This window comes from Parasteatoda tepidariorum, chromosome 11 (genome assembly GCF_982258835.1).
Source record: "Parasteatoda tepidariorum strain Cologne lab strain chromosome 11, Ptep-v5.0, whole genome shotgun sequence".
Classification (NCBI taxonomy): Eukaryota; Metazoa; Arthropoda; class Arachnida; order Araneae; family Theridiidae; genus Parasteatoda; species Parasteatoda tepidariorum.
This window is the reverse complement of record NC_141765.1, coordinates 49,637,170-49,665,134: the sequence shown is the minus strand read 5'-3', so window position 1 is coordinate 49,665,134 and position 27,965 is coordinate 49,637,170. Positions and strand designations below refer to the sequence as shown.

The window sequence follows — 27,965 nt, the reverse complement described above, 5'->3', positions numbered from 1 at the left end:
TTTCTTTAAAGTGAATAGAAATTTAATGGTGCTGTCAGAAGGTAAGTAGATACCTGTATCATCGGAAAAAAAGAAGAATGTTTATATAATTGTCTTTCTTATTGGAGCCTGGACATCAGATTACTTTGCACTGTATGAGAGACATTTTTAAAACCTGATTGGCCATAGATGGTAAATTTTGCTTCAGAAAACAAACAGAACTTGATTTTTATCATAAGTTTTTTTTTTTCATTTTATCTTGAAGCTGGAGATCTATAACTGAAATTAAAAAGAGAGAGAGAGAAAGAAATTAAAGCTTGACATTGAAAACATCAAATGCGAAACTATGAAACAATAAATTTATTTTTATAATTAGGATGAGTTTATTCAATGATCCAGGTCAATTGTTTATTTTCCTAGCAAACTGCTTACAGCTCAAGGAATACATGACATTTTATTTATTTATTTATTATTTGCTCGTAAGGCCCGAGTTTAAATATACGTTAAAAATTTAAAACTTTATATGGTTTTTCGTAACTTTTTGAGAGTTAAATTTTTCCCAATGTGGAATCTCTGAAGTGTTAAGAAACATTAATTATCTATAGAGCAATTGGTTACATATCTTGCAACGCTGTTAGTTTGCCTTTTTAACTTTATATTCCTTCTTTATATATCATAGCAAAGAGATGAAGATCAACGATTTGATTATGGATACATATCAATTATAGGGATGATGAAGTCATGTTCACGAAGAGGTACGAATATCTTCTACTTTTTATTCACTCGTCAAACTGATTAACAAAGTACGAACAGGTGTATCAAATACGACAATATAGTGATCATTATCGTTATAATAGCGTTACGAGAAATTAATATTATACAGATAATTTACAATGATTATGGATATAATATTATTGTGAGTGTTGAAAAATCTTATACAGGTAACAAAATATTTACCGTTGATAAAATAATATAAATTAGTTAAATTGGTAAAGTATCACGATATGTTAAATATCGATATTTTTATATTACATTTCGATATTATTATGTGTACCTATCGGTTTTAGGGATCAATGTTTTTTTTCGCTCGATAACTCAAAAGCAGTTGCCAAATCATGATCTTTATATGAAGTAAGTATCGATAAATGTGCTTAAATAAAGGCCATGTTATGATTAATTATAAGGGAAGATTTCTGCTTCGATACATAAGCCAAAATAATCCCTTAGAATTTGTCATGATTTATTTTTTTTTTTTTTTTTTTTGCGTCTTGGTGATTTTAGTTGACGTAAACAGTTACCCATTTGGTCAAACTCATGATACGCAAGACACGATTGTAAAGATTTCAAACTCTAATCATGACAATTTATTCCATTAAATAAAAATAAGTTTTGAATATTATTTTTACTTAGGAGAAATATTTTAAGAAATTTTTAAAGCAAGCAGTTGAAAGTTAATTTCTATAATGTATACACTAATTCTAAATATAAAGCAAGAAATCAGATTTTTTAAAAAAAATAATGAGTTTGATTACTTTTTACTAATTTTTAGATCCCTTGGAAACTATAGTTCAAAGGCCATAATCAGACTTCGTTGGTATAATTAAAAAAATTATGTTTACTATATTTCACTGCAGATATTAATAAAAATAATGAATTATGCAGCTTATTAGAATTATAAATTTCATTCAGAATAAAAACAAGCGTTATTTTGTCTTTGGCAAATAAGTATGGGATATGAATGTTCAAAATGTAAATATTTATAAGTTGTTTCTTTTAACTTACTCTTAAACATTACTTTGAACACGAAAGGAATGTCTACAGTAATTAAGAAAAACTGAATATCCCATGCTTTAGTGATACTAGATTGTTTTTTTAAATGAAAAACTATCCTTTAAAATAAGTTTAAAATATTAAGTTACTAATCAGACTGAAATTACTATGATTTCCTTTATGTTAAGGCATATTATATTGCATCCATGTGATGTGAAGTATTATCATTGTGCTACCTGGGGACAGGAAATGTTCATTATGCTGTTGACAGTGTTAATTATTTCGTGTTGTCGACATGTCTGCATGTTGAAAGAGAAAAACCTCATTCGGAGTTTTCTGTGGATAATTTTTCTCTAAAATTTTCAAAGAGCATGTAGAGTAGCTAATTTAGCCCAGCAGGATATTTCATGCCAACTCATAATAATTTCTTATTGCTGCGTAAACTTACTTCAAATTGCTAACTTGTGCTACATATTACTCACCATGTATTAAAAATTACATGTGCTTTGACCTATAACCAGTTCTTGCTTACTTTACTACAGGAAGAATTGATGCAACGCTTACAGCGCCACCTAAAACTTTTTCCCTCTTTCCTTTCAACCATATTAGTCCCTGCTTTCAACTTAAAACTTTTATTTCCGAAAGACGAATGGGTTTTCTGCATAGCGTTTTCCCTCCCTGGCAAGCGGTATCGTCCGCTAAGCGCTCAGTTGCATGAAAGTAGAAGGTTCGAATCCCCCCGCAACTCTGCATGTATTTTCCAGCTCTTTCTCTGGATTGTGTTATCTGTTATTCCACTTGACAAAGGCTTAGAATCTGCACTTATTTAATTGATTACACAAGCCTGCAACATATGTACCAATTAATTAAGTTATTTTGCCTAATATTAATCTATTTTTTAAATTAATATTTTTGGATCTATTTAGGGTTTCTTCGTAGTGTTGCAGGTATTTTTCTTAAATATTTACTAAAGGTTTCTTACTGAACGTACTAAATGATTTTTGGTAAACATACAGGGAAAGCGCCTTTAGTCCTACTAACAGTTTCTTAGCATGAAATAATAAAGAGCACACAGAATCCTCTAAGGAATTCTGTGTGTTCTTAACTCATGTGTTCTTCTGCGTAAGTTTAATCATGCAAGACTCCTTGAAAATAAACTACGTGAATTACTAGTAATATTAGAGATTAATATCTTAGACATTATCTAGTAATACAACAGATTTTTTTTCCTAACAGTGCAGTAGTGAATGTCTAAAGATCGAGTAGTTCTACTTGCATCGCTCGTTTGAGACATCGTTTTATGCTTTTTGGATTGTTGAGGCCACATCTACTGCAGTCGAAGTTGATTAGTTTTCACAGATTGTTTTCAGAACAAGAACTTTTTCAAAAGAGTCTGCCACACAGTTCCTTAGTTTTCCAGGTGTTGAGCCCTTGAGCAAAATTTTACTGAAATTATCCTGCAATGCTCTACTTCCCCATTGAATAAACATGAGTAATACCGATTTCGGTTTCAAAAAAGCCGAAAAAGCAGAGCTCGTAAAGGAATCGGCGCAAATGCTCTGAGGAATAGCGAGACAACTATTTTCAAAGAGCCACGCTCTTTTATCGAAATAACATCTGGTAAATACGAGGTGATTTTTTAAAAAAAAATTACGCAACAGAATTTTCTTTTTAACTAGTTTCATTTCAAACTATGGGAACTTTACGTTTTTATAACTCCTTTGAAGTGCGTGGCACAGTAAAACTCCGTTTAGTTTACATTTCATTAAAAACAGAAAGGTATCTATCGCTAAAAGTTTGAATTTGTTTTCTTATTCTATTCAAGCATATCTATGGTCTTTGTGAATGCTGAATTATATACATAGGGAGAAGAATCTAAACAAAGATGGACGATAAATTTATGAGTAAATTTCTTTTCACTTAACGTATACGTCAGTTTAAAACTTACTAAAGCAAAAAAAAATTTAAATCCATTCTCCCTTATACTAATTCATTTTTTTATAATGGTCTAAAACACATACTTCTTTTCCATACGACGTTAAGCAAAAATTAATGCACTAAAAGGGACACAGTTAAGTAAATTCCAATATAAAAATTATTTAAAATTTTTCTTCTGCTTCCTGATAACACTCTTTAAAAATATATATTTGCAAGCAAAATTAAATATTTCGAAGAAATTATTCCAAAAATTTAATTATTCTGAAAATAACAGCGTTGAAAAGAATTATTACGAGATTAAAAAAATTGGATCAATGAAAAAAAGTTAAAAAAAATTAAATAAAAAAAATTCTGATTTTTTTAGGTTATAATATTTGATACATTCCTTAGGTAACTGAGCTATATCATAACTATTTACAGTTTTTTTTCTAACGTTTCATTTTTTTTTCTTCTAACTTCATTGCAAAATTACAATAAAAATACAATAATGTATATTTTTTCCATGTAAGCTTATTAACTTTTTAATGCTTTAAATTTCAAAGGGGTAAATAATAATGTTCACTTATATCCGAGATAATATTTCAAATAAAATCAACTTTTAAATGCTTTGTTACCTTACTTGAAATAATGTGAGCATTAGTAATGAGATTAACTCTAAAATAGAAAATATTATTAAGTTATCTTATAAACTTTACCCCAAAGTATAAAACTTTGAATTACATTTAAATCAATTATTCTGCTTAAGACAGAATCCCATATTATTTTCAAGATAAATAATCCAAATTAAGACACACGGAAAGAAAATGGATCTTTAGAAACTAAGGATTTAACAAAGCCTCTTCTGTTCTATCAGAAAGAGAAGGTCATTCTTCAATCACAACTATTAAGATCTTAGAAAAGGCTTAAGTTCATTTGGTTCCAGCGACCACAGTCTAAGCGATTATCTAAAAGCTTGTAATTGCCCTAAGCCTAGTTATCTTCCGAGGGTTGCGTCTCATTTTTAGACAGACTTTATTCGATTTGTCCCGTTTTCTGATTGTGAAACAAAAGTAGATTAACTTGAGAGTATAAAGTTAGTCTTTCTGTAAATTTATTCTTTTATATCGAGAGGGTTTTGTTTTCCGTTGAGAATAAAGAGTTACGTGTAGTTAAAGATACTTTAAGTACTATTTTAGACTTGTTTCAGTAAAAACTTATCAGGGTTCTTTAAAAATGTAATAATCTTATATTTGCAAATGTACACCTTGCAATTTCTTAAGTAAACATGGTGTTGCAAAAAGAGCAATAAAGAGTTATGTTTAATTTAATTAGATTTATTTGTTTGATTTATCCGGAAGGCCTGTATCGTGTTCATTTTTTGACATCAAGTCAAAAAAAATCCCGGGTTCGAATCTTGGATAAAGCATGGGTGTGTTTTCCTTCTCTTCTCTAATGTATCTGTCATTCTTACAGTGGGAGCAACGTTGGCTAAGTCGATATTCAACGATATTAAGAACGAAAGTTAATATCCGGATGGGTACGGGAAAAAATTGGATTTAGAAACTAAATATGCTCAAAAAATAATGCTCAAACATTTTGCCAAATAACTGTCTTCATTTGCTTAAAGATACTAATTTCGTCAAACGAATTTGGCTTAATGTAACATTGATATAATTTGTACCGATTGATATAATTTGTTAGGACATGCACCATAACAAGAAAAGGATATTAATTAATCAATAGTCAGTTATCATAAGGAACCGAACTCTTGAGAACATGTTCGACAAGGCAGAAAATAAACCATTCAAGTCATGCAATTTTAAATCCAGATAAGAAAAAATTAGAACACTTAAACAGATATAGCAGAAAATATAGCATCCGTGATCTTCGTTACATACTTCGTTGCATGACATTTTATAAATACTTTACAGTAAAAATTGAATATTACTATGGAAACTGCGTTTTTTAGTAACATATTTACCTAAAAAAATGGCACCATACAGGCGGGAAGTAACATAAACTCCCGAAAGTCTTGGTATGACGCACGAAAGAGGAAGCAGTTTCGTCCCTCAATTAAGAGGTCAAACTTCGTCAAAATCTCGCTATTTCGCAATGACATAATTGTCATAATTAACAAAATACAACTCGGGGATTGCTTAATTGAATAAAGTAAAAGTTTTAATTCCTACTGAGGATGAATATGTTCAATCGAACCTTTCCACACTTAGTGAAAATTACACGGCATCACGGCAAAAATCGTTGTTCTTGACAAATACGAATAGAATAAATTTTGTAGGGCGCATAAAAAAAATAAATCCCTGTTTACCTCCCATTTATGCAATTTCAAACCTCAGAATAGAGTTACAATATTTAAGCGTGTGCTTTCGCTCTCATTAACTCAAGCTCAAGCAAAAGACAGTAAAAATCTCGGAGAAATAACGTAGCAAAATTTCGATTTCTCCTTTAATTCACTTGCAGCTACATTTTTTGTCAGAAAAGTTCGATAGTAATCCACTCAATTCAAATCTTTATTACTATGTGTACTAACATTTTTAGGAATTCATCAACTGTAGAATCTGGGATCAAAAGCAAAAATAGTATTTGTTTGAAATGATTTCTATTAAATTGACATTACGTTTCCAATCACAGTTTTAAAAAAAATCTGGAAGTTAAAAAATTAGTTGTGCGGCTGTACAATTAAGATGAATTTACTACTCTATTCATAAACTATCTACGAACCTTTGAACCCATAACTCCTAGGTAAACACAAGGCCTCAACCCGGGCTACCGTACCTTCTCTTTTCTAGAAGGAGTTGTTAAATGACTCAGCAGATTTGGCTGCACTGATGAACGTGAGACCCTCTGCCTTGAAATAGAATTTTTTCCCTCGTAATTTAAGGTAGGTAGGTTTACGTTGCACTACAGCTGCACAATGAGCTATCGGGGCAGGTCCGAGAAACATCCCTAAGGATTATCCGAAAACCTACCATCACAATTTTCATCCTCAGTTGAGGGAATGGCTCCTCCGATTTGGTAGCTCAATGACCTGCTCTCGAAATCGAGCACTTTATGGTAGAACAGTTTATCAAGGTCCGATACCACACACCCTCTATCTCTACGCAGGCTGATCAAAGTGGTCACCTACCCGCTTATCGACTTTATCCAGTGATGTTTTACTTCGGTGTTCTACTGGGAACCGTGTCTTATTATCAGTCCACTGCGGGACCTTATAACTTATGCTATTCACTATATACAATTAACTCCAAATCTACATCTATTATTACTCCAAATTTACATGGAATGATTATGTTTTCAAAATTAATAGTTAAGCACGTGCTGCGAATTTAAATTACAAAATATTTAGTTTTGATCTAATTTGTAGATGAAACTGAAAAGACTTCCTTAGATCAAGTTAAAACCAAATCAAAATTATGCTATGCCTATTCAGTGCAATATCTCACCTCCTCAACTTGAAAAAGTGACAAAATGCCAAAATTAGAGCATGCGGAAATTGATTGAAGTCAGATGGTTCATAAGCAACGAAAGCAAACACCGTGATCTGAAGATTGATTATCTTCAGCAAGCTCAAGAAACTTAAGTTTAAACTTATTTTATAAAGCTCAAAAATGCAGTGAAGTCAACTTTATTAGTATCTTCCAATTCAATATGCCACCTGGTGACATTAGAATTCAGCCTACAGAAGTGGTGTGAAGGTAGGGTCAAAATGATAACGTCCAGAAAAAAGGGGAGGGCATCCAATTCATAATTTGTAACATTAAAACTTTAATCTTATTGGTTATTGGATTAATCTTATTGGTCTTTAATCTTATTAGTTTAGACTTATTGGTAAATTAAGTATTTTTGCATTTGCTCAATGAAAATATTTTTTTGAAGATTTAAATACGATTCTCAAACAAGTTTAATTGTGAGATTTTGGTCATTTAAATTTAACCTTTTTCACATTTAGGAAAAAAATGTAATTCTTTTACTCGAAATATTTTATTGCCTTACAATAATTTCGAGACATGTTCCCGTCAAAGTTATCGTACACCAAACGATGATCTGTTAAAAAATCTTATACTACAGAAACAAATTTGCTCCCTATCCGGGATTTTTTTCTTCATCGTTTGAAAATCTAGTGTTGATGATAATAATAATATTCCACTCGAGCATTTTTTTAAATTTTTCTTATTACATTTTTATGGAAATTAGTGTGATAGAGAGGATTTGCAATAGGTGGTTGCAAGTCAATAATTAAGAATTTCGAATTATATTATCGAAACTTAATGTAGTGAATTCAAAATTGCTGCAAAAACAATGTTTAATGTCAAAATAATGAACTTTATAATCTTTTTTTTTGTTGAGGCTGATCGAGTACAATTTTAATTAGCCACATGAAAAGGCAATTATTTATTATGAAAAAATTAATTGAATTCAATATTCAGTAAAAACTCGTATAAATTTCAGTGTACTACCTGTCAATTTTTAAATATCATATGTTCTGGGAACATTTATTAACCGGAATATCGATAATTAGGGAAAAATTGTTTCTAAAGTTTAACTTTACAAATGCAGAGAATGATAAATGAATTAATGCGTTCCCCTTTTATTTTAATTGATATAACTTACATTTAATATTTTGTTTAAGCATTCTCAGAAGGATTTTAAAATATTGACAAATAGTTGCTTGATTTGGCAAAATTTGAAATTTAATATTTATTATCATTTGAAAGTTAAAATTTTTTATTATTATTTTTTTTAATTTTCAGCATTATATCGAATATGTCAATCGAATACGTTTCGAGTTTATGATTGAGTACCCTTCAAATGCTTCCCTATTTATCCTTCGATTTTCCTGAGAAGTGTATTCGATGCCTATAGTTTTGTATTTCTTGCTCGTGTGTGACAAACAGGAATTTGTTATCTGTATATTACACATCTTTCGAAACTGGAGATGAAATTTAATTTAAACTTTCCGAGAAGAGACCAAAAAAAGTACGATTTTCATCATTTTTAAAATATGTTCTCTGCAAAACTTTATATTAGATTTATAAACAGTGATAATGATTTTATTAAATGATGCTTTCTTTAGCTTTAAGACATGGTGGACTCAGTTTTTCTGCTTACATGGTCATAGATTTAAGTAATGGGGCATGAGATAAAAATTAATGGGACATGTGATTGATAAAAAGAGCATACTGTTATGTTATGCTGCAGATTACAGTGTATGCGTCTCCCGGGGAATAGATGTAAATCGACATATAAATGAAAAGACGTATAATTGAAAACTCAACAATTTCATAGAAATTCTACATAAACATAAGTTTTTTAATTACTTAATGACATAATTAATTCATCACTTAATATTATTAACATAGTAATTATTAAAACAAAAGAATAAACTGTTTAAAAATTTAAAAAAAGAATCATACGTTTAATTTACCACTTAAGAAAATAAATGAGTAAAATTATTTCCATACAAATATTTTAGAGGAAAAATTAGAGCTCTTGAAATCAGGCCAAATGTATATCTTAAAGAAAGAAAAAAAAGGAAAGAGAAAAAAAGAATGAAAGGAAAAGAAGAGGGAAAAAAGGCAGGGAAAAAGACGTATAATTGAGATTTCATGTTTTTCCGTAGTGGAAGTAACAATTTTATTATTGTATAGATTGAAGATAAAGTGGGACTCCAATGAAGCGGCATAAAAACGAGAAACAATTAAGTAGTGTTTTGCTTTACTGATTATACCAGACCATTTCCCCTCGAACAGACGCTTTATTAATTTGAGAAAATTGGTATCTAACCTGTTTGAGGATACAAATTTCGCCAAAAGTTTGAAGAACTGGATTGAATATAATAACACAATTGATTAGGGAATACAACATTTAAATAGAAGGGTTATTAAAGGAATGTGCAATGAGTCATCTATTAGAATCATACCCGACAAACCATCCATTGGAATCATACCCGACAAACCATCCATTGGAATCATACCCGACAAACCAGTTTAACACTTGAGCACTCTAACAACTGCTTTTTCCCGTCATAAGAGGAGAAAGACTATTAAAATCTTAAAAAAAAGAAAACCTTGGAAAGACACTTTTAATGTTCTAGTAAATGAAAAGATAGGTACCAGAAAGTTCCTATAACATTAATCTGAGTTAGTTTTCTCGTAAAATTTTCAGTAAAAATTGATGGCTACTGTCCAACCTACAATTTACAGTGATATGAATATAGTGGGAAACAGCATTAACTCCCAGAATGCAATGTAATGACGCACGCGTGAGAGGGCAAATTCGTCAAACATTTGATTATTCACGTTTCGTCCAAAAACCCGCGTCACCTTAAATCTTATGCATACATAGTTTTGTTGTAGCTTTATAAGCCGTTTAAAGAAAAGCATACAATACATAATACGAATAAGCCATTATGCAGTGGAATGCGAATAAGGCATTTTTTAAAACATGTTTAACATCCCATACCATATTAATTCATTCATTTGTTTATCCAAATATTTGCAGTTCAACTGCGTTTGACATTTTCTAAATTCGAAGATTCAACTTAATTAATATAAGTAATAATAAATTGATTATGTCAGCAATCTTTAACCCCATGAACAAAATGGATTCTAGTTTTTGTGCAAAGGTTTCTTTTTTTGATGCATTCTATTTAATACTATTGATTTGCCTATAAAATAACATTTAAAAGTAAAATTTTCAAATGAGTTTTTATAATTTTTTTTCAAAAAATTGTGACTCTTTAGAGAAAAAAAAGTAAATATTGAAAATATTTTTTATGGTAGTATACCAAATGATTTTATTAAATTCAGTTATATGCGTAAATAAAATCTGATAACAATACGAAATATGTATGCTTCATGAAATGAAATATATTTTATTTAAGCTAAATCTTGAGGAATATTTTATCAAAGAAGCAGATATAATAAATCACGCAATGAATTTCTTTTTATAGTGACTTAGACTAGGTAAAATCATTATTTTACGCAAAACATGTTTATCTTTATTTGATCTAAGCAAAGACCACAAATTACAGTTAAGAATACACTACACCATTCTTCCAGAGTCACGCAAAGTTTTCTTACATCAAACAAAATAAAAAAAAATTACAACTCAGGGATTATACATAATGAGAAAAACGTAGCGTTGCGCACCTGTCGGCCTATATCGTTCATATATCTTCTTAAAAGTCTATTTTAGAATAATTATCTTACATGGAAAGTCATGTTTCCATATGTTATGCGTATAAGTCAATAGAAGAAAAGAGATATTGCATGCAAAACAAACATTTACGAAGAATCAAAATTTAGTCTGCGTTAAAACCATAAAGTTCGAATCAATAAGTGAATTATTAGATGCTCGTAAAATGTGACATTTAAACAGACAAATGATTTCATGCAAATGAATGTTAGTAAATAGATAAAAAAATATTTCTGAATCAGCTAAAGTTTTAATTAGAAATCTACCTAAACTTCAAACAAGAATAATAATAATATATAAGCGTGAATGATAGAATAATCAATATGGTGAATTTAAAGGAATTAGTGTTTGCAGTATTTTTAATTTATTTTTTTGTTGTTGAAAGAAAACTAAGAAAATGAATACAGCAACAAAAACATTACGTTAAAACATATTAAACATTTGATTTAAAAATAAGCATAATTGAAATACTTGATTTTAAAATTTGTGCAGCAAAAAGAACAGAGTAGTAGAATGTCTTGGGAAAGATATCTGAAGAAAGAACAAAAAAAGAACAAATTACTTAAAAAGCGTGAATAATAGAAGAATACATATGGTGAATTTAAATGTATCAGAGCTTGCTTTGATTTCATTTTTTTAAAAGGCGATGAAAAGGAATGCAACTGCAAAATTATCGCGTTAAAATATGTTAAACATTTAGTTTAAAAATAATTATAACTGAAATTCTCAGTTGTAAAAAACAAGTAGCAAAAATAACAGAGTAATCGAATGTCTTATGGAATAATGTCTTAAAGAACGTTTCAGGTAAAGTTTGAATCGAAAAATAAAGTGCAATAGTTTAAAAAAGATAAAAACTGCCGTATGATATTATATTTTGCCCATTTGTTTATCATGGGATAGGAAAGATTTTGAAATTTTGTAGGATTATCTACGATATTTTTAAAATTAATTTTTTTAGACAAATAGTATTCAACGAATTTAAATTCTTTAAAGTAGCATTTACCTCCAAGGAAAAAAATGTTGACTCTTGAAAATCTTATACTTATCACAAAACAAGAAATACAAGCTTACTGCATAACTGCAAACTCTTATTATTCGAGATTGGCGATGATAATTAAAAAGCATTACCTCTTCAAATTAATGATTACACTGCTGGCTTTGAAACATTTCGTGCTCTTTCTTGTACTCATTTGGCGACATTAGCTACCTCCCATCGACTGTGGTTCCCTCGTGTCCCTCAGCAGTTTTGCGCAGCAGATGGTCTATTGAACTCACAATTAATGGTAGCACTTTCACGAATACGGGCAATTTGTGTTGGGGACCCTAGTAACATTCCTGTAAATTAACTCTGTCTTGCTAGATTCTGATCGTAAAGGCTTTAACGGTCATTGACTAATTCGGATGTCTATTAAGCTTTAGAATTTGATTGATTTTCAGGTTTGTGTCAGTTGTCTTAAGATTAATGACAGGAAAAGGATTCTATGCAAATTTTGAAGTAACGCTCTCTTTTCAAGAATAGTGCTCTGTTCAAATGTAATCAAATCCCTCGAGAAGCATTATTTGGGAAATATTGATCTTTAGTTATATCGTTTAGAAGAATTTTAAATACTAACTTTGGCAAGATTAGAAAGTATTTCTCAGCGATTTTTATTTCTCTTCGGAAACAATTTTAAAAGTAGCCAGTTAGAAAATGCTTAATTTAGAACTTGACCTGTTTACAAAAGACATTTCGATTAGTTTAGTCCATTTTTTTTAAAGTTTATAATTGTGCTTAAATTGAAAATATTTATAAATTTACAGTTTAGAAAGTAGTGCAAGAAAAAAGAAAAAGAAACAAAAGTAAGTTGAACATTGACAGTCGTAAACTCAAAATTTAGTTGACTGTGCAAGGTCGGTTATAAAATTAAAAATAAATGAATGCGCACTCCCTCCTTCTACCTCCCTCTCTCTCCTGTCAGTTTCATTTCATTAGTATTGCGTCATTGTTGTGTGTTTTTATTTCTCATAATTTGATACGTTCGACTAATTTCTTCATTCTTTGACTGTATTAACTTGAATTTTCAGGTATTAAAAAGTAAATAAATACCATTATGATAAGCTTCTTACTTCTATTAAGTTTTTATACCATTTGATTGCTTGAGTTTTAATTATTAATTGATTAATAATTTACTCAGTTAAAAAAATTTTGATTGATAGATTGTATTGATTCTTTTGAAATTAAAAAATAAATAAATAGCATTATGTTAAGTTAATTATTGTTATATTATTTAAAACGCTTGTTTTTTAAAATATTATTTTTTATTTCATCGATTCTAGCATCTAATTGCTGAATATTTGATTTTATTAACTTTTCTTTTGCATCGAAAAATAAACAAATGATGTTATGTTAATTTCTTTAAATGTAATAATATTTTGTAACTTAAACATTGTAGTTTTTAATTGATTTATGAAATATTCTATAAAATATTCGTGAAATGTTTTATTGTATTAACGTGATTCTTAAGATAAAGAAATTTAAATAACAATATGATACTTACCTTAATTTTTCTTTCTTCTGATCTTTCCTTAATCATTCTGATCTTTCCTTAATTTCAAACTATTTATTTTTGTTATTATGCTTATTATTTATTATGATTTTAATTGATTAATGATTGATTCGATCAAAAATAACTTGCTGATTGTTTGATTGAGCAAACTTGATTCTTTCGTTCCGTGCAAGAATATGAAACAAGCAGGTGTGTGAAAGGAAAAATTCCTTTATTAGATCAGTTTTAAACAGGCCGAGAGCAACAAACTTCACACCAAAATCCACTCTCTTCGGATTATATATTAGGGAATTTTGAGGAAATATTTTGAAAGTCATCTAGATCACATGTGCTATAAGGAATAATCCAATAATTACAATAGGCCAGCATAATCTGTGAAAGTTTTCTCACTTCAGTTCTTAATCCTTAAGGGAAAAACTTATTATGTTTATTAATTCACTCTTTAATCTATTGCTAGAAGTGGGAGTGAATTATTATTTATGCGAACGGATTTCATTCTGAATCATGAATGAAGAAATAATTTAGACTAAGAAATAATACAAAAAGATTAGAAACATAATAAAAACTTGATAGAATAAATAAATAGGATCTCTTCAGGATGCATTAGTTTACGACAGAGACGGTAGGAAGGAAACAATAGATTTTGGTCATGTAGAAACGCGTCGTCCGAGTTCGTCTCTAAGCAGGATTGATCGAATTGAGGTCAGGAGAGCATTCTGACCACTCTATACACTGTATTGTTTCAGCTTCAATATTATTCTACACGAGACGAGCTGTATGGGGTCTGACACTATTCTCTATTAAAAGACAGAAATCATCGATGACTGTAGCGTAAGATACGACTTGGGTCTCGTCTACATTGCTATAAGCCGTCAAATTGCCTTTCCGAAAGAAATGCAAGTCAGAACGTCCATCTAACCTGATTCCAGCTCATACGATCAAAGAACAAAGACGGTAATTTGATCCCTAAACAAATATAAGGTTATTTCGAGTGCAGCTTTTTCACTATACCAAAACATGTGTGTTGTCACACTCTAAACTGAATCGGGACTCGACCATAAACAGCACTTGACTCCATTCACTTTGCATCCAATCTCAATGTTCAATAGTTACTTTCTTTGGCAGCACAGTGTCAGTCTGAAAAGGAAATACACACCATTGGATTGCATGCTTACAAGCCACCTTCATGAACCCTATTTCGAATTGTTCGGCTTGAGAGCCGTCGACCTGTTTCTAAAGGAAACTGTCTTAGAATTAGCGAGGTACTAGCTGTTCTGTCTCAACAATGTGTTAACTGGAGATATCGGTCATTTTTTTGCTGTGATAGGGCGAGGACGACAAGTCCTGCACGTCGTCAACACATGCCCGGTTTCTCGGAATCGATTCCAGTCTTGCAATGACAATTCCTGTTTTTGTCCGTATTCCAGTCTCCCGATAATACGCCTACTCATGAATTCTGGAAGATCACGTTTTCAGTGACATTTTTAAGTAAACTTTCCTCAAAACAAAAGCCGAAAGGTTGAATTTTACCACTGCGATAACGAAGGACAACAGGCTCTGCGAAATCAAGATTTCTACACCTAAATCATTTTTCTGATTTTTGTCGTCATGAACTTTTATTTGCATATAATATTTTCTTCTGCTGCTTTCTGCTGTACATGAGACTAAGAATTTTTAAATTTAAACATGCATGTATTTGGTTTTGATTCAAGAGATTGTTTATATACTTCCTATTTGTATTTATTTTTAATGTGTTGCATTACCAATTGATACACGAACGTAAACCAGTGCAAACTGGTCTCAGTCGCGTGCGTCAGTTGCGGACGTGTTTCTGTGATTTTATGCTCTGCCTTTATTTGTTTCTCAGTTTTATACTACGAAGTTATTTGTTTATTTTGTGTGCAATGTTAAAATAATCAACTGGAAAATTTTCATCATTCGTAAAAAAGGCGATCTTTTATTATATTAAAAAACTGAAGTAAAGACCCTCGTGAATGCTAAAATACTTCCTAGCAGCGAAATGTCACGAAAATTGAGTCAGGGTGCGAATTGAGCCCGAAACAGAAGTAATATATTGTATATATATATATATATATATATATATATATATATATATATATATATATATATATATATATATATATATATATATATATATATATATATATACACATATATAGTATATTCATATATATATATATATATATATATATATATATATATATATATACATATATAGTATATTCATATATATATATATATATATATATATATATATATATGTATGTATAAACAGAGTGCATCCATTTGTAAATGACATGATTTTTCCCATCTCAAAGTGGACAGTAAGCATTCTAATCTTCGTTTACAAGTTTCAGAGAAGACATTTAAATCAAACCTAAAGACAAAATGCAATGATCCCTTTGAACACAATCTAGCGTCTCAAATCTTCCCACCCTCAACAAATGATCAACTGTCTCTTGTTAGTAATTAATCTGTACTCGGCCAAAGCACGTAACATATCAACATTGATTAGAAGCCTTAAATCAGGCCGCCCATGCATTATTTATGTCTAACGCCCATTGCGGGTGTTGTCCTGTTACACTGTTTTAATTGACAGGGATATAATTACCAGGTGATCAGTAAGTGTTAATTCGTGATTGAACTGTTGTTACAAAAATCACAGAAATGTTGAGGACAGAAGGTAAAGGTTTTCGAATCTTTAGATAATACTTTTCATTTAAAAGTTTCCTAACTTCGATACTTTCATAACACGTAATTTAAAGATTAAAGTTTCAAAATATCTGCCACCATTTTCATTTCATTTCAAATGAGTTTGAAAGTAAGTATTGATTAAAATTGTATAATATGAAATTAAGTCTTTAGATTCGCGACATATTTAGAGGCGCATTTGTATTTACCCCAAGACAATTTTTTATAAAATATTGTTTATTAGACTATTTATTGCTTACATAGATTTAAAAAACCGTTGGCATCTATTAATAATAATATTTTGTGTGTTTCGTTTTGTGTTAAAACTCATTTAAAACTATTAAATGTGATTGAATGTATTATTTTGTTATTCATTTTAGTCTTTCAAATATATTCATATCATTTTTTAAGTGGATGTCATTTAATTTTCACTTAAATAAAAATTTATTATATTTTTTTCTTTTTATTCTGTACAAAATATTTAGTTATGTTAGAAAAACTAAAAATGCCATTAAGATTTTTTATTCTTTATTGACTCATTTTGTTTTATTTTATAGCCTCGATAAACAGCCTACCATTTTTTAGAGGGTCAGATTTACGTCTATCATTGTTCTACTACTTTTTAATGTAATTTTAAACCCAACCCAGAACTTAATGGAAATCCTGAATCAAGCATTAGGACAAACTAGCTCTATTGAAGGACTTTTTGCGGGAACTGACCCGATAAGGTTTCTTAAGGATGGAAAACACGAAAGACCGGATCGGTTAGACAATTGGCGAGGGAAATCCTACCCAAGTTCCAGGATGGCGCTAGCAGGGAGCAGAATTCATATTGACCAAAATCGCTGAGATTCCAACTTGAGTAACCTAACTTGGATGCGAATGCTCTATCCCTTGACCCACCGCTCCTCTTGATATCTCATTTTATTTTGAGACCGACGTTAAACAGCCTACTCAATTTTGGGTTTGCGACTTTAAATGTCCAATTCCATAGCATTGTAAATTTGAACCCAAAGCAAAAGACAATGGAACTTCTGAATTAAAAATTGGGTTACATTTTGAGGAAAACCCCGAAAACTATCAATGATTAGATCAATGACAAGGTTATTCCAACCCATGATCTTTCTTCAACTGAGGGTGTTTTACGTCAGCACTGTCGACGGTGCGAGCCGGGAGCAAAATTCGTATCAAATAGCCACCTCTCGGCTTCGAACCTGGGTTACCCCATTGGGAGGTGAATGCCCGATTCTCTGAGCCTCCACAGATTTGTTAACTTATTTCTCCTTTATTTTTTCTTTTTGTTTCGTAAAGCGCAAACAAATTGTTTGCGCATACTGTTAAAAACTTTTTAATAAAGACAAATATAAGACCAATCACCAGTCAATATTTATTAAGCTAAAGGAATAATATATTGATAATGGAAAAAATACCCATTCGATTTTGGATCTGTGATGCCACATTTGGCATTACATATGTATTTCCTATCTTTTTAATATATCCTTCATTACTTAAGCTTATTTTTATTAATAGAAGGATTACATTTAAAAATAAATCAAAAACTTAATCTTTTTAAACGAACATAATATTTATTTCTTCTCTTCTAGATCAATGTAACGGATACTTTCTTTTTATTTCATTATTATGCAGACATATTAATTCACTGTCATCTCTAATCGAAAACAAAAATCTATTTATAACTTTTTATTCTAATTTTCCAACGGCTAAATGTTTCGGTTGCATGGTTGTAATAATTCACATAAATTTGTTGGCGACTCGTGATCGCCAAGGTGTTCTTTTAAAACCCATGTTGATATGCTAGTTGGCTTTGTTTTTGGCTATGACATATTATGATAAATCGCCAAATTATGGATCTCCTACCCATACTTTCACTGTCCGTTGAGAATAAATATATTCACTTTTAATTTTAAATTTGTGGAGGCTGGGAGCCCTTTGGGGGCCTCCCAGTCTCAATTTTCTAACCGTCAGAAATGTTGTTCTGGCTTTATGATCTCTCAATAGAGAGTATTCTTATTTCATCCCTTTAAGGGATTTCTTATTTTTTTCTGAAGAAGTGGCCATTTTCTAATTCACAAATTATGCTTAATAAAATCTAAATTTACATTCAACGATTTGTACATTATTTCCTGGAAACTCAATTGTTTTATTCATTCAATATTGGCCCAAATGAACATTCATATATTACACTATACAACTATACGGCTAATGACGGAGAAGCAAAGCTTCCCTCACAGGATCTTTAAAGTTTTATTATGTTTTTAATACATTTTTTCAATTATATATAAGTTTTTAAATGAAAAAAATAGATTAATGATTAACCAAATTTTTCGCAAAAAGATAGTGCAGAACAGTTTTGAAAAATCGTTTAAAGGCATATGATAAAAAATGATGAAATATCTAGTTCAAGAGATTGGTTTTTGTTTTTAACTTTATCATTTATTATACATGCAAACAGATAATTTTAGCCTGTTACTTTTACTGTTACCTGTTACTTTTATTTTGAAGATAAAAGACGCGTAACTATATTGAATCAGAACGATGGAATATTTTCATATAAGAATTCCATCGGCAGAAAAAAGTCTGTTCTAGTTCCAAAGCTGCAACTCCATAATCCTAAGGTCTGTAGTTAAAATTATAATTAACCAAGTTGATGTCTATGAAAAATGAGACGGTGTTTGCTGCGATAAATTTTAGTTTTATTGGCATTATGCTTATACAAAATTGTCAAATAGTATATATATATATATATATATATATATATATATATATATATATATATATATTTAATATTTTTAATGTCCCTTAAGATAATGCGACTTGTTAAAACATCTTATACCTATTTTATGCTTTAAAAAAGGTAAATAAGTTAAAATACTATTATTATTTCTATAAATAATGGACGCATGATGCGTATAATAACTAACAATAACTCAATTGTTTTCAAATGTCTAGTTTAATACTAGCACGGCTTATCATCTACCACTTTTAATCATTTCATAATTTATAATTTCATCCGACTTATCATTTGTACTGAAAAATATTTTACCATAATTTTTGCCATAATATTTAATGAAATTGAGTCAATGATTTGACAGTAATCATTACTATAAATTTAACGGCATATCTGATTTTGTTAAGTAACAAGTTTAGGAAAAAATGGATTTTACGGTGAAATATAGTTGCACTATGAGTACCAGTACTTTGTACTGTTGTTTGATTCGGAAATTTTCACAGCGCATAAATGAAACATTTCAAGATGTATGTCATTTTTTTTCCAATTTTTCAAGTTCTCAGAAAGATTGAAATATTATTTACAATCTTATAATCTAATAACCGTAATTATCTCTCTAATAACCGTAATTAGCTATCTGACAAATGCGCCAAGGATGATTTTCTGCCGTTGATTGAAATTACTTAGTCATACTAGTCAGAATATCAGCAATATTTTGCAAGAACAGTTTAGAGTGATTTACTAGCAGCAATATAAAATTAAAAAGATCTTAATTTAAACACGGTTAGCCATTGCAAAACACTATAGTATAGTCTAGTATAGTATAGTCTAGTATAGTATAGTCTATTAACATTATTATCATCATCTACCTCATCTTCTTTTACAATTTACGCAATGGAACGATAGAAAATTTGCATTTTTTTCCGAAGCAGCATATAAGAAGAAATGTATCGATATCGTTGTTCATGTATTGATAGTTTGTTCCGAAGAAAACAAACTCTCTCGAAATCGAACTGTTGGACTTTCAAAAATCTGTCTCGTAACTATATTTTTTGGATCATTAAATTCTTGTTGCTTGCTTAACACTCATTGTTAATGAACAATACTATTCTGTCTAAGGGATTAAAAAGGCTCGAATTTTGTAAATTGAACTAAACTAATACAGTGTAAGAGACTGTAACGACCCTATCAGACACTGGCCATAGGAAACTATACCTACACTAATACACTACACTAATAAGAGTAAATTAGGTTTGCTATAATCTAAAGAATTTTAGAAGATGCTGGAAAAAGTTAGAGGAATCAAAATGCTTAACCTAGTGTAGTTTTTAAATACTACTTAAAAAGATATCAAAGTTAAGGAAATATAATAAAATGTTACAACTGTCGAGCAAAAATCCAAATTTTTTTTTTTAATATTTATTTTGTTTATTTAATTTTATTTTTTGTTAACAATATTTTTTTTTTTTTTACAAGAGGTTAAAACTAAGCACACTGTTTAGTATAACGCAGAGGCTATATAATACTGAGTCTGATAGCCACGACGGTGAATTCCTAGAAATTTAAGGCATCTTTTCCGTCCAATAGCAATATACACCGAAGAGCCATTACATTATGACCACCCTCCATCTATAACAATGGGCTCGCCCAGGTTTTCATGGTTTCTCGCCCAGGAACAATGTTTTCATGGGTCACATTAGGACCTATATTCTTCATAGAACAATCCCTAACGTCTGTAAGCTACTTAAACATAGTTGCAGACCAGGTTCACCTATTCATGGCAACAGTTTTTACTGCGGGGGACAGTGTTTACCAACAGAATAATGCACAATGTCATAAGGGTCGAATCATCGGGGAACATTCCAGTGACTTTCAAGTCATGTCTTGGCCCCCAAATTCACCTGACCTTAATTCAATAGAGCATTTGTGGTCCTACTTGGAAAACCAAATTCGTGCTGCCACGCTACTCCCTCTCAATGTGAGGGAATTGCTGGACCAGTTGGTGAGCGCTTGGCACCGGATACCTCAGACTGCCTATCAGCGCCTTGTAGAATCAATGCCACGGCGGGTGCAAGCAGTTTTGATGGCGAAAGGTGGACATGTTAGTAGTATATGGGGGGGGCTAGAGGACACTTTTGCCCTTTCCATATACTACTATTGATTTCCTATTTTTATATTAAAAAAAATTAAAATAGGCCTATATTTTACATTTTTTATGAAATATCAGCATATTTAAAAATTCTTATTTTTTATATTAATAATTTTTATTTTATTAAAACCTTATTGAAAATATCGTTTTTTATTTTACATGTAATTCATAATCGTAATATTTATTTTTACCTTTAAAATCAAAAATATATTTTCCACTATTAATTTTTCTTATAGCTTTATCAGATAATTCACCATGACATTTCGAGAGATAAAAATCTTTCTCATCATTGTCTACTTCTAATCTAGCTATAATAGAGTCACCGTATTTTGTATTTATTTTTCTCAATGATATTAAATTATATTTACCTATCTCGAGTTCATTTAATTTGTATGTTTCAGGAAATCGTTTGAGGTCATTAAATTCTTCCATTTATTTAAGAACATTTTTTGTAATATAATTTCTATAATACATACACTTGTATAACGAACATCCAGGTCCTAAAATTTTAGTACATTTAGGTACATCAATGTCAATCGATGGTATATTCAATTCATCTAATATCTCTTTTTCTAAAATACCTCCTTTATAAGCAAATATACCACCATATAGTTGATATAGGTTATTTATATAATTTTTTACGTCTTGATGATTTATCCATAAACTATTCTTATTTCTATTAAATCTTAATCCGTGTACTTCTGAAGTACATTTACGTACAATCTTCAATTCTTGATCATTCAATTCACAATTAGGTGTAAATACGCCAATATATTCACCGATTGGTAAATTTAAATGAACCCATCCTATCTCTCTTAAAATCTTACGACTGGGAAAAATAAATCCCTGAATGTTTAGGATGACTGTAATCTTATCCATTTATTAAGAAACATTTTTTTAAAAGCCAAAAGGTACAGTATCATAATTATCTAAAAGTCTACGTTTATCGTATCCAAAGGTATAACGTTTATTTGTTTTAATACTTGAAATATTTCTATCTTTTTCGATTTTAAACTGATTGATTTCTACATCCAAATAATCTGTTTCACCTGTTATTATTTTAGCCCTATTATCAAAGTCTAATATGGTTTCACTCTGATAAGACATTTTAAATCCTTTTACTTTTCCATATACAGATTTATCATTTAATTTATACCCATAATCTTTAGAGGCTCCAGCTATCCAAGATGTAATATATTTATCATTTCCCAATTCATCAGTCCATTCTCCTAACATGCATCCCGTTTCAATTTTATTGGTTCCGTCGTCTATATATACTACACTATCTGTATCATAATAAAGTACTTTATCTCCTAATTTATCTAACATTTCATATAATCTAATTCTGGCAGAACTAGTTGTAAAAGCAGCTATATATATATTAGTATTGAAGTTATTTTTTTCAAATATATCTTTCATTTTATAACTCATTTCCACACAATCGTCATTCAAAAAATTCATATTCAAATCTTTAATAGTATCATTTAGAATAATTCTATAAAAATCTTCAATTTCCATCACATATTCAGTTTGTTTCATGTTATTTCTTTGACCAAACTTACCCCATAAAGAATTTAAACATATTTTAGCTATGAATCTCAAACCTGGATTTTCTTCAATTTTATCTAATTCTATATCTAATTTTTCTTTAACTATTTGTCTGTATTCTTCTTCATTTTTGAAATTGTTTTTCCATTTATCGCATGTTTCTAGTTTAATCTTTAAAAACGTTTTAACATATTCTTTAAACAATTCATTTGTTTTATTTTCAAAATGCCAAACCTCATATATATTCAATATTTTATATCCTTTTTTAACAGCTAATCTGATCTCATCGGTAGTCCACGTTCCTATTAGACATCTTTCGTTATCAGTGTGTTTACACTCAGAATTTCTTATCTCATAACACTGCTTACATTTTTTCTTTTCTAAAGTGGTTTTGAAATGATTACATTTTATTGTTTCAGAACAAGTTCTACATAATGAAAATATTAATTTTTCTTCTTTATAAGGTAATACTGGATGATATAATTTTCTAGGTGGAAGTACTTTACATTTTATTAATCCATACCAATTTTCATCGTATTTTTTAGGATTAAATATTTTGATTGGATGACCTTCTGGATAGTTATCAAAATAATTTACAGTAGGATATAAAGAACATACGTCAATATATCTGCCTTTTTCATTACTTTTCATTTCATATTTTAATTTGGTAGGTTCACATCTTCCACCATAAAAAGCATCTCTAGGATTTAAAGGTTCTATAAAATCTCTCTTCCATTCTTTTTTCATGTAATTTTTCATATCCTTATTATTATCAAAATCACACTCCCAGATATTTACCAATTCATAACCTGCTTCAATTATATTTTTATTGATCTTCTTAGTTTGTTTATATAAATCTTCCATGAGCAATTGATTAACAGTGTTTACTTTTGTTCTAGTGAAACATTTGGTACATCCATGCCAGAAACATCCATTAAATTGAAATACTGTATTTTTATAAAATCCATCTACCTTATAACATTTTTCACCTAATTGTAATTTTTTCTCTCCTCCATTCAAAGCATGGCGTATATTAATATTTTCCTTTTTTGATATGTAATCTAACCAAGCTATTGATTTTTTACTGTACTGATCTTTTTGAATGACAATTTCGTCAATAGCTATTGTGTTTTCTTTCAAGAATTTATCTCTGTAAATGGCCATACATAGACCAGCTAAAGTTACATATTTAAACGGATCTATATTCACAGTTACTAAGAATAATCTTCTTAATTCTAAACAACCTTTTCTTAAAATATCTACATCAGATCTACAGTATTTTATAAATTCCTTTTGGAAATCAAAAGTTTCATGTTTAATGGAATCATACCATTTATCAAATTTTTTCCTGTCTTCATCAACCATATAATTATAACCATAGTAATATTTATCTGGATATTTACCAATATAATTTTGATTCTTTTGTTTGTTGAATAAATGAGGAAAATAACCCTTGGCCAGTTCATTTAAACCAAATGTTTTAGGAAATTTTTTAAGTGCACACATTGTAAAATTAATAGAATCAATAAATCTTATATAGTAACCATAAGCATTCATATATGTTAGTTTATTTCCTTGGTAAATTGTAAATACTTTAATATGCTTTTTGAAACAATATTTAGCTAAAAATTGAAAATCAAATCCTTTTCCATAATGAGCTATAACTGTATATCCTTCGTGTTCCTCGCTAAATAACCATTCACAAAAATCGTTTTCATTTTTAAATTCTGTTTCATTTCCATCAAAATCATGACATATAACTAGATTCACTTCATGAATTCCTGTATCTTGCTTGGTTTCAACATCAAAAAATAAGTATTTTCCTGTTTTACATTTCTTACACCAATCTAATTTAATACTTTTATTTTTTACACAATTATCTTCACATACACCTCCTTTACTGTTTTCATATTTCATGAAACACTCATGACCTTTCATAACCCATTTCCAACAATTATTACAACGATATTCACCACATATATGTTCTTCTGTTTTCCTTTCATTTCTATTAATATTTCTTTTACATTTTAGACATTTCCATAGTAATTTGCAAACAGTAAAACCTTCTGAATTTTTCTTGTTATGATTATCAAAACAATTTTCTCCTAAGAATTTCCGATTACATTTTTTACAAAATATTTCCTCTCCTTCACAATTAGATTCTTCAACAAAACACCTATCACATTTTAAAGGGCATTTATGTTGATTTGAACGTTTATAACCCACTTTACAATAATTACAATAATTATTCTTACCTAAAAATCCTGTCATTGATGTAATGACATCGAAATGATTTCTATTCTTATATATAAAAATACATGTTGATTTATAATCACCATTATATATAATTTCATTACCATTTTCTCTACAAACTATATTGATCTGAATGTCTAAACATTTTTCAAATATTTTAACTTCTTCTAAACTACACACTTCTAAAGGAATTTTACATACATCATGTAATTTTATAGCTAATGTTTTTTGTAAAACACGACCTTTTTTAATATAAATTATTTCATTACTTGATAATTTTTCAGTACATAATTTATCACTTAACAGTTCAGGATTTTGGATAGCTAAAGCTGTTACAATTGATCTAGCCAAACATATATTATCATCATTTTTTATTTGACAAATACTTTTCTTTTTTGCTGGATCTGTTTCATAATACATTTTTAAAGCCTTGTGTCTACCACCTTGAGGTAATTCGATGACATTAAAATCAAATATACACTCTGTTATATCGAGTTCTTTATATTCAATTTGGTTAGATAATTTATCAATGTATTCATTAAAAGCAGTTTTAGTTGACATCATTTTATCATGAAAAGGTACATTTAATTTAGGATTATGTATAATTACATCTACTTTTCCTGTAATATTTCCAATAGCCCTTTTAAATATATTTCTTAAAATATTATAATATTGTTCAGGTAAAATTTTAGATCCTACCACTCTATATTGTTTTCTATAAACTTTATATTTTTCAATATATTGACCTCTGAATTCAATAATTTTATAATCTGGTTTAAAGAAATTTTTAAGATTTACCTCTACTTTTACCTTATCTTTTATTTTTTGAGGCCTATACAAAGCATTTAAATTAGTTTCAGTTATTATATTTTTTTCTACTTTTGGTATAAATTGACCATCTTTATATTTTAAATTATAAGAATCAAATAAATTCTTGATTCTCTTTCTTCCTTCTGGATGATTTATAAATATTTTCCTCTTACGATCTAAATAGTTAGTAGCATCTAATCCTAAATAATCTGATAAAACAGATTTATAATTTCCTGTACTTTTGATATAAGAAACTACTGATTCAATAATATTTGATTTTAATCTCTTATCAGTCAGGACAGGAATTTTAAGTTTAGTTATCAATTCTCTTAGTTTTTTAATACTGAAAGTTGAGAGTACATTACTCAAGTGTTTGAACTCCTTTGTCATGTTACTCATTTATTAGGATGAAAATTTATAAATACTTTTTATAAAAAGGAGTTCATACGTTTTATATGAAAATTACTTCTAAAATGTCTTTGTTTATGCGAATAAGTATAATTTTTACCACAATCGCATTCATAATATATATATTTTCTTTTAAGATCACAATCTATACATCTTTTAAATAAATATTTTTTATATTTGTAAAATTCGTCAGCTGATTTCAAAGTCTTACAATCGCAACAAAATTTATCTTCCATTTATTAAATGGAGTTTTTATAAATACTTTTCTGTCTCTTTAAGAAACGAATTCCAAATTTCATCATAAATGTTTTGTTTTTTAGGACTACCTAACTTAATATTGTTAGAAATATTATAATATTCACATATCTTTTTCATAAAATATTTATAATTTAAACTCTTTTTAAAATACATATAATCTAAAAATTTTAAAAACATTTCATCTGCTTCAACTGTAAAAATCAAGTTCAATTTTCTTTTTAACTTTTTAAAAAAACTAATTCTCGAATTGTATCTCTGTTTTAAATATTGGTCAAAGTCTTTCGTATCATAATAATATTTTTCTTCTTCCTTATCAAATGTAATTTTTAAATTTGAATGGCTATTCCTTTTAATCTGATTAAATATTTCGAAATAATGACTTTCCATTTATTTACATAATAATAATTAAAACACTTTCCTCTCTGACCTTATCAGCGGGAGGAAAATCGAAGAAACTTTTTTCATGCCACTTTGCGATAAAAATTGACCGCTTCGTGGGATTCTAACCGCAGAGTGGTGTGATTTTTTTATCTGATAATAATCTTCTTTATAAGCTCTTTAGTTACGAAAAAAATGGCAGGTCAAAGTTGTGCAGGATATTCTTACTGAAACTACTGGTTCTTCTTTAAAAGATATTTACTGATGAAATTTTATATTAATAATTGAAAAAATAACATATGAAATTAGAGATTATAAATGGATATAGATAATAAAATTAATTTAAAAATGTTTCGTAATAAAATGGCTTCTTTAAAAGATGTTTGTTATGAGCAAATTAAAGATAGTTATTATTATGGATTGTTTGGAGATTTTAAATTAATAATAGATAAAAATACTGGATATTTCAATGCTTCTAAGTTATGTAAATCAGGAGGTAAAAGATTTAAAAAGTGGTTAGAAAATAAAGAATCTAAAGAGTTAATTTTATATTTAACTAAAATCCTAGAAGGCCCGAATTCGGGCCCTCTAGAAAATTCATTATTTTATGAAATTAAAGGTAGAAATGCAACTGAATTAAAATATAATGGGACTTATGTTTCTAAGGATTTAATTACAAATATAGCTTGTTGGATTTCACCTGAATTTTCTAAAAAAGTAAACGATGTTGTAATTAATTATTATGCTAATGAATTTAATGAAAAATATAAAAATGATAATGATAAACTTCAAAAGAAATTAGATATAATAAAAATTAAAATGAATGACTTAAAAATAAAAAATAAAAAATATAAAGAAGACGTAACACCTAAAACATCTCAACCTAGAAAATTAAACATGTTTACAATAATAGAAAAGAATAAAAATGATTCTGATTATCATTATTATGTTATTAGATGTCAAAGAGGTTTATATAATAAAACTATACGAGATTTAAAACTTAGATATCCTAATTTAAAAATAGCTCATGAAATTCAATATAATCCGAATGCTATTAATTTATTTAACAGAATAAAAGAAAATATTATACTAAATTTAATCATTTAAAATTAAAAGATTATGATATGGAAAGATTTAAAAATGATTCCTAAATTAGAATAATATTTTTTTCATCTATCCAACTATTAAATTCTTCAGGGTAACCAACCCATTTCACTAATAATTTATTTCCTTTCCTTCTTATTACTTTTTCAATCTTATATGTTTCATTTTT

General features: G+C 28.9%; 2 long non-coding RNA genes across 2 annotated transcripts in view; one reads left to right on the top strand and one right to left on the bottom strand.

Moving 5' to 3' along the window:
• LOC122270245 (uncharacterized) overlaps positions 1 to 27,965 on the top strand; it is a 68,210-nt gene that overhangs the window by 27,413 nt on the left and 12,832 nt on the right. The gene's annotated exons all lie outside the window — the stretch shown is intronic.
• Positions 206 to 12,314, bottom strand: LOC139427085 (uncharacterized). Its single transcript, XR_011638253.2, has 2 exons — positions 12,010 to 12,314; positions 206 to 258 (listed from the first exon to the last, which is right to left on the bottom strand). It is a non-coding gene; the product is annotated as an uncharacterized LOC139427085 (long non-coding RNA).